At 41.4% G+C, this 9,206-nt stretch overlaps 1 long non-coding RNA gene across 2 annotated transcripts; it reads left to right on the top strand.

Moving 5' to 3' along the window:
- The first annotated feature begins 3,348 nt into the window (after positions 1–3,348).
- Positions 3,349–8,080, top strand: LOC127782125 (uncharacterized). 2 transcript variants are annotated; one of them, XR_008019107.1, is made up of 5 exons: positions 3,349–4,476; positions 4,574–4,676; positions 4,856–4,955; positions 5,097–5,204; positions 6,002–8,080. It is a non-coding gene; the product is annotated as an uncharacterized LOC127782125 (long non-coding RNA). The 2 variants fall into 2 exon arrangements; XR_008019106.1 differs by having other exon boundaries at positions 3,352–4,476; positions 5,097–8,080.
- Positions 8,081–9,206: the final 1,126 nt, after the last annotated feature.

Genomic DNA, 9,206 nt, shown 5'->3' with positions numbered 1-9,206 from the left:
GGCCCAACAAAGAAAAAGGAGGGAAAAGAAAAGAAAAAGAGAAAAAGGATTTTCCTGGGATTAAAAATTGCACTTTGGTGATTTTTAATTGGTTAAAATTATTTTCAAGGCTCTGAAAATTCCACTAAAAATCCTGTTAATGTATTGTGACATGTGGAACTCAAGGAAAATCCCACATTGCCAATTCCAATTATTAAATGCCTTTATTAATTAGGGATTTAGCTCTAGGTTAATTAAGATAATTTCTTCGGACGATTTATTTAACAAATTTTTAAAGCAAGGAAAAGGGGGAAACTTCAGGGCGTGACAGACGGGGATTAATACACTAGCGTTCGGGAAATGCAAAATTTCTCGGTCGCGACAAGAATCGACATCAATTCAGACGATAAATCAATCGGACGGTGTCGAGAACCAGACTTATGTATGAATGGGCTAAGAACTCAGAAATAGCACGACACATTGGGCCAAAATTCACATGTCTACATAAAGGAGCAACAGAGGAGGCCGCCAGCCGAAAGGTGGGCTGGTTGGGCCGGCCCCTTGTTCGGCCGAACCAGGAGGTTCGGCCGAACCTCCCTCGCCTCTGTTGGATCTAGGTTTTGGCTGGACGGTTGAGATGAAGCCCCAATGACGGTTGGAGGGTATTACCGACCATTCCAACCATCAGAACCGTCATAGTTCAGCTATAAAAGGTGCTCCTCTTCTCACTTCACTCACACACCTCAAGCAATAGCTATCTCATTTCTCTCAAGTTTAGGGCCCCTTTGAATCGCAGGGTAGAAAAAACAGAGGAATAGGAAAAACACAGGATTCTAACAGGAATTGAAGTGTAAAACAGAGGATTGCAAAACACAGGAAAAACACAGGAATGGTCGTTTAATTGGAGCGCAGGAAAAACACAGGAATCGGATGAGAGAGATAGACTCAAAGGAAATTTTCCAAGAGGTTGAAGCTCTTGCTAAATTTCCTCCAAAATCCACATGCAATATGCCATTCTATAGGAATTTTATTGGATTTGGAAAGCTTCAATCCTTTGAATCAAAGGGCCAAATAGGAAAATTTTCTATAGGATTTGAATCCTATGAAATTCCTACATAAATCCTTTGATTCAAAGGGGCCCTAAGTTTAGTAGTATCTAGATGGTGGAATAGGAATAGAGTAGAAATCAGGAGTCCAGAAGCCTTCGGAAGAGTTTGGGTATGGCTCTAGTAGCTTTTCTCTTCTCTTTTGTAAGTTTGGTACCTTTATTAGAATACTCTTCTACATACATTTATGGTATTGAAATACTTTCCGAGTATATGAATGCCTACTTTACATTATGTTCATGTTATACTGAATATACGGCTAGCTTATCTGGGAGATGCTTTGGTGTGGGTATAATGTTTGCATATGCAATTACTTTATGTCATGACGATGATATTAGAGTAGTATCTGGTAGTTTAGATGTGGTGTCTAGATTACGGGATATCATTATTTGGGGTTATATATTGCGGATGAGAGGTGGGCCGCTGATGGTGACAGCTCAGTACGGGTATTCCTCCGCGCCGATATATAATCCTAAGTTAATTCCCTGGGGAGGGTATTTCTCCGTATTTAGCCCCGTTTGTATGGTCATGACAGGCTGTTGTAAGGAACTCGGTAGTCAGGGGTGGCTTCTCGAAGTATCAGTAGAGCATCGGATAGTGGGTATTAGCTAGTATATCAGTTAACTAGAATGTATGGATACTATGTATGTTAGAAGTATAGGAATAGATTATCTTTCTCTTTTCTTCCCACTTAGCTTAGATAATATATTATGAGAATGAGTAGTTAATGCTTGTGTGTCATTCTACCCTTGGATTATTTTTAACCTCTGCTTAGAATATGATTATCACAAGTAATATATAAATTATTAGTCAAGTTCTCTCTACATGATCTTCCCACGGGATAAAATAAATACGATACCCTTGAAATACTCTCGGGTGAAATGCTACAATGGTATATCCGTGCGCTTGCGGATGAACTCTGTAACCATAATATACCAGAAGTATTTCTGCGTCATTGCTGGGACTTATATTTCTTGTAATGTCGTTAAGAAATACCAACAATCATCCCCTCTCATCTCATCCGTCCATCCACCATCTCATCTGATCTTATCCATCCATTCATCAGTGATGAGCGATTCTACCAATTCCGCTCCCACGCGATGACTCAGCCGCAGTGCCACACAAATCCCCGCTGCAATGACTCCTCCCCACGAATCCCGCTGCCTCCTCGCCTGCCATGATGACTCCTGCCCACAAATCCCAGCCGCTTCCTCGCTCCTCCTCAATCCGTGTGCATCCTCCGTCCTCCTCGCGACAGGCCAACGACGCCGCACTATCGGAGTTGACATCGTCCCCATCTGCCGCCACCGTCGCAGCATCCCCGAGGTCGTCCCCTTCCACCACCGCCGCCGATTTCTCCACCCATTCCTTGCTCCATCGCGATTTCTCCGTCGTCGCGACCTCACCCCGCCGATCGCGCCCTCATCACTGTTTCGCCTGCCATCCACTGCTCCTATAGCCACCTCCATCGCGTCGCCGGTTCCTCACGCATGTTGCTAAGTCCGACCCGATCCGGTTGGTTCCGTCATCGAGGTTGTCGCCGCCAGGGAGGCCAAGCTGATCCGGCATCTGCTCCACCTGCTGCCCCCTCCCCGTACTTTGCTCCTGTTCCCCCTAAACCCTAAGGTAATACCAATTTATCCTATTTTACATTTTTTTGTGTTGTGTCAATTTGTGGATCACCATTTGTTTTCTTGATCATTCACTATTTGCCAATCAGAAATTGGCCATGGAGTTTGAAGATCTTAACGTTTTGTTTCCTCCTTGCCTGATCATATATGTCTTGGATCAGGAGAAGCTCTTCCATGAATTAGGTAGCCAAAGTCGATTAATAGGCTAGTCTTAAGGATGGCGGCTTCGGAAGGCGTCTATCCCTATTCTCCGTTGATCCTGCACAGCCCCTATCAATGGATTTGCATCAATTCTTTCTTCTGAACTTTACGAAGGAAAATTTTGTCTGGTTCTATATTTTTTTCTTTGTTTGGAGGTAATGTGATATTTTGAGATAGGCTCTAAATTTGCTTGTAATACGGATGATTATCACTAATCACTGTGAAGCCATCCTACTGTTCTGGTTAGTAGTTATTGAGAGATATATAACATTTGTCTTGATCCCTCGAGAATACCTAACTTCTTGAAGAGAAATATATCTATATCTATATCTATACTAGTATAAAAAGGAAGAGTTCCCTCTCCAATGCTACATGTCTAAGTCATCCGGACTAAACGCGTCCATCCGCGCGCTTCTCTTCCTCCACCGCACTATTTCACAGCCGAGGATTCCACGCGCGAACACATCGCTCCTCCTCCACCCGCAGCCGCGGAGACCGCGCGCTTCTCTTCCTCGCTCACTCCTCCCAGCGTCCTCGCAGGAGCGACTCCCCACTGCCGCCGCAGCCATCCTCCTCGCTCGCTCCTCCTTCTCCCCGCTGCTGCCGCTACGCCGCGCCCTAGCCGGAGCCGCCGCGGCCGTCCTCCTTCCCCACCGCCGCGCCCCGCTCTTCCCCACCTCCTTCTTCCCAGATCGTGCTTCTCCCACTCGGATCAGCCGCCGGAGCCGCCGCCGGAGCCGACTTTGGCCCCTTCTCCGCCGCCGGAACCGACATCGACCTCAGCCCGCGGCCGTCCTTCTTCTTCCCCACCGCCGCGGCTGTCCTCCTCACGGGCTTCTCCTCTGCCCCGCTGCCGGCGCTACGCCGCGTCCTCGCCGGAGCCGCCGCCGTATCGTTCTTCTCCCACTCGGACCCGTACGAATCTCCGTCCTCCACCTTCGCCGCTCGCCCCTCTTTCTCTCTCTTCGCCCGCGACTCCATCCCCTCCCTAGCCGCTGCCCTCACGGCCTCGCCATCGCCAATCCCTCCATGCCTTCTCGGGCTCATGGTGGAGGGGCAGGGGCTGCCTTCGGTGGAGAGTTACAGCCGATCCCCCATCAACAGCGCCCGCGAGTGAGGATCAAGCCGCCGTTATCGAGCCAAATCAGGCGGACAAGCTGAGCTGACGGTGTATACGGGAGGTAGAGATGGACACCAGCGACGGCGGTGCGTTCGATAAGTGACCTTGATAGCATGTGGCGGGAGAGGATCGGCGGTGGCGCCTGAGATGTCGACAGGGAACATGCTTGCAGATCTCTCTTCCATCAATGGCTACCACGAGGGTCTTCCCATGGTGCTTGCCCACATTGGCACCTACGCCGCGCTTGCTCTTCCCCCAACTGTCGACGCCCGGCACCATAGCCGCCGAGGCCAAGAAGATCTGGACCATCTGGTCATCTTTGGCGCCATGAATCCGGCCACTTCCGCCAACGGGGCTGCTGCCATCATCGACCCGCCGTCTCGCACGGTTCAATGGGCATCATCACACGCCTATGCTTCATGTCCTTCTTTACTAGCAGGTTAAAAAATCCTTAAGGATTTATTTGTTAATCATCTTTACCTAATACATATCTGGTATAATTCTTCGTTGCCTTGGTTTTATTACTGTATTTTTAGGTCATCAGGTGGAGAAGCCATCCATATGCTAAATAGGTCTCAAGATAGGAGTGAGCAGCAAGTTCGGTTTTCATTGGGCCATACTCCTCATCTGAACAAACAGGTTTACATAGTTTACATAGTTGTTTTACAGCCTATAATAGGAAAAAAAATATTGGATAGCTTGTTATTGTGAGGTGATCTTGTTTGTTGTTGAATGATATTAATTGATTGGTTGTTTTATTAGGAATTCTCAGCAGGTGTGTTGATTTCTATTTTGCTTAATTTTGTTTAATTCTGCAGCCATCATGGCCCAGGGAGTATAAAGTTGAATAGAGCCAATGGATGCTGTGGCGGTTGCGATGACGGTAGCTCAACAATGGCACTGGGCGTGCACTGGGAGGTATGCTTAAAGGAGAGTGTTGTAGCATTTGCATTTTTGGCAGTTAAGTTTGAGCACTGGATACAAATCATTGATCTTCTAGAAGTAACATTTTGATTCCTGCAAACTAATGCGGCACCTCTGTCTCAACACTGTCATCAGGTCTGCTCCCCAGTTTGGCACTCCTTGTGGTAAGGGAAACGAGGAGAAAGAAATGACGACCAACAGGTTGTGAAAGACACCAACGACCTGCATCACGCAAATAAACAGGTATTTATTATTTTGGTTAGTTTAGTTTGTTGTGCAGACATTAATTAAGGCTAAGGGTAGGGGTTGAAGACTTATGGATGAATCCGGTACCGTAACCTTCACATTTGACCGTTCATTAGTAGCTAAATGGACGGCTACCATGCATCTGATACATCAATCTGTAGGCTAATGACATATCTTGAGTTATAGCGATACTTTCTTTAAACAATTGCTATCTTTTTATGTACTGAAATTTGCATAATCCTTATGATGTGTTTTTCTTTAATCATCTTTATGTAATTAATACATGTAGAGGATAAGAAGAGAGATGATTAGCTTCTGCATTTCTGAGATGTGAATATCTAACTAGGTATCCAGATCCTAAGAAAAAATATCTTCAGAGAATAGTATCAAGCAAATATTAAGAGAAAGCAGTGGGCCCATTTTTTTTTGGGTATTTCATACCATTAATCGTAGCATTCGGCAGTTCTGCAGTTATGTATACTTTGCACTTCTATTGTGCAAATGTTATGTTACAATATATATGCTGTTCTGAAGGTCCATGACGAAATTCTTGCTGCAATCAGGGAAAAAGAGGAGGGACCTCTCCATTTGAAATGCTCTAGGCTACATAAAAAACTGACCTATTCATATGAAACCTTAAGATAGTACATATTATTATTAGACAATATGTTGGTCTTTTCTTGCTAAACCTGAATTGTTCTATTGGTGCATAGTGGAATTAGTAAGATTGGTGTGACTAAGTAGATATATTTGAAGTGTATACATTTTTATTAAGTCAATAGACAATGTTTCAGCCTGCAGTGATCGACATATTCAGGTGTCAGTAAAGAGGCACAACATTTATTTGCTTACTGGATTACTTCTAGACAAGGTTTGCTTCTTGCTTTTCTATGACTGACATGTTGTAGCTCCGCTAAATGAAGTATTATTACAATTTTAATGGAGCATTATGATATTAGTTATGCTGATTTAAAATGCGGTAATCTATTGCTTTAGACATGGTAACATACATGATGAATTGACCTCTTGTTATAGTTTTAGTTTCATCATGATTTTTTAGAAATATATATAATATATGAATATTCACAATGCAACATCCTCTGCCTTTTCTTCTTTGGATATATCACACGGAGATAAAAGGGAATTATTAATATGTTAGATTGTGCTATCAGTGTTGATGTGAAACAAAGTTATCACTGGTATTTTTTATCATGGATTTCTATTTTCTAATATCCGTTTCCTATCTAACCAAAGGAGGGAACAACAATCGGTGCATGATCTCTCTACCTGATTTAGACAGATAACACTATCAAACACAACTTGCATGGGATTTCTATTTTTCTGTTGGTCATGTGGGTTAGTAATGAGGCATGAGCAAAATTTTTCAAATTTGATTACTATAAATTACTGTTACTCTAACATCCCTACTCATGTTAGATGATGTTCTGAAGAAGATTCTAGCATGTATAGCTTTATGTGCAATGCCTCTTGAGGATGCTGCAGGTTGTGTATTTTCTGAATTATTTGTAGTAAATAACCATACACACATGGATTCTTCTTTATGTTTCTTCATGCGCCATTGAAACTTTGATGTGCTAGCAGCCAGGGAGTTGCCATTTTCCTTTCTACATTCTGATGGAGGTAAACTCAACATATATGTCTATGTGAAACCATGTCATTAATATATTTTGGCGTATTTCTGATATAATACTTAAAACAAGTGCTTATCAGTTTTATTTCGAGGGATTAACTGAATCTGGAAAAGTTTTATTTCGAGGGATTAACTGAATCTGGAAAATGGAGGACCTAGATTTTCAAGGGTCATCTGATAATATATGTTATTGAACAAGTGTGATCTTTCTTTATTTTTGCTAATTGATTGATACCTTGCCATTTTTTAAGTTCTATTTCCTGTACCAATTTCCTATAATCAATGTAGTTTTTTTTTTATTTACATAAGTCTCTCAAAGGTATTGTCAAGCTTCTGACCATGCTAACATTGAGGCTGCCTTGTAACAGTGTACCTCTCCTCAAATATCAGAAACATGGTTGCAAGAGTCCATTCTAAAATGCATGATGGCCACAAAGTTTGTTTGCTCCAAGGCCACAAACAGTGTCTCAAAATGTAGTATAAATTTGTATGATCTTCTCTCTAAATTCTAAACACGGTTTTTGACAACTGACAAGTATGGATAAAAAATTCGATGCCTAAAAATATGCAGGAGCCTCAAGTGATATCTTTAGAAGGGATGAGTTTATTGTAATAAACATGAATATATGATGTAGGCTTAGACATTATTTCTAGATTGACATTTTAATTTCTATATAATACATGATTCATGAGTTTGAAATGTATATGTAGTTATTTATATTTTGTTTTTGTCTCATGTGACATCGATTTCATGCATAGGCATATTTTTTGATTCTCCTTATGCTATTACAAAGTACCGTGCATTCGGATTACATATTTGTGGAGACGTGCATTGCACGTGCATGATTACTAGTAGGAGAATCTAATCCTAAACTAATCTTTTGCTCTATTACTTTTCAGGCCATATATACATATCTTGGGGAGTAATAGATGTTCCATGTGTCAATGCATCAACTAAAATACCTGATGAACATGTATAAGATTCTTAGGAAATTACATATGCAACAGCCAACTTTAATTTTTTTTCTCAGCATCTCAGGGCATTATTTTCATCAAGATTTTTGGCCTACGCTAATGACTGATGACAAGGATTTCGATTCCAACAAGGACCTTTGTTGATTGCGGAAATGCTGAAGATACATTGAAACTATTTGCTTGAATAAACATAGATGGCTGTGTGGGGTAACTTTCATCTTTACATAATTCAGCTTTCCTAGAATTATTCGATGTCTTAGTACATGACCTTGCAATACCTTATGGTTACTGAAAAATATATGTCGTACTTTTGCAACTTAGCCAAAGATTTATGTAGCAACTTGGTATCCATGAGCAACGTGGTGAAACTTAAAATAATCTTGATGTTCTTTATATTCTAATCTTGATGTTATTTTATGCAGTTAATCTCAACGAATGCCCCTGTATTTTTTTAGTCTTTTTTTTTTGGGGGGGGGGGGGGGGGGGGGGGGAGGGTGCAATCTGGTTTGGAATGTGGGAAAGGAAAAGAAACTGCAATGTTGAAGTGGTAGAGCAAGCAAAAGGTATGTTTATAGTTTGCTTTCTAACCTGATTCTATAAATACTCATGAATTTAGGAAACCTATGTGCTGCAGTTAAACTTTAGAAATTAAATTCACAAACATTAGTCAGAGTCTCATCCACTGATAAATATCCATGCTTATTGGAATGAGGAGCAAAGTTCCACTTGATTATTGTATTCAACAAATGCTTGATAAAATGATTCAGTAGATTAACTTCACATCAGCGTAAAGCTATTATGATCAGCACATTCCATTCCTCTGGTTCAGCTTGCAGCTTATTGAATTAATAATATTTCCTAACCTTTTACACTGCTCATTGGTTTTGCAAGACAATAACATTTCCCTTTTAAAAAAAGTTAGATCCGGTTACTGATATTTCTATTAGGAGGTAAGACCAAATAGAACTATACTCAAAGCTCTTATCATTTCATTATGCGGAAGAAGGCATTCTGAAGGTTGCTTGTAGGGGAGTTTTGTCAACAGAGGAGTTTCATTAAGCAGATGATATATATTGCATAATGTGCAAATGGAAATATTTTGATTTAGTTTCAAGGTGATATGACTGGTTTATTTTTCTTTGCTTATTATTAGGAACCAACACATGCATATATGTAATATAAATATAAATTTGTAAGAATATTTAGTAGAGCAGTGAATTTACTCTTGTGCAGCCTGAAGTGGCCAGAAGTCAGCGGCATCTTTCTCTTAACATTCCTCTTTTCCCCATCTTTTTTTGCAATGGCTCTTACTGTTCTTTTAAATCTTTCACGTGCCATCATGTGTACTCTACAGCGTTTGTTCTAGAAATATT

This window comes from Oryza glaberrima, chromosome 8 (genome assembly GCF_000147395.1).
Source record: "Oryza glaberrima chromosome 8, OglaRS2, whole genome shotgun sequence".
NCBI lineage: Eukaryota > Viridiplantae > Streptophyta > Magnoliopsida > Poales > Poaceae > Oryza > Oryza glaberrima.
This window is presented reverse-complemented; position numbering and strand designations above follow the sequence as displayed.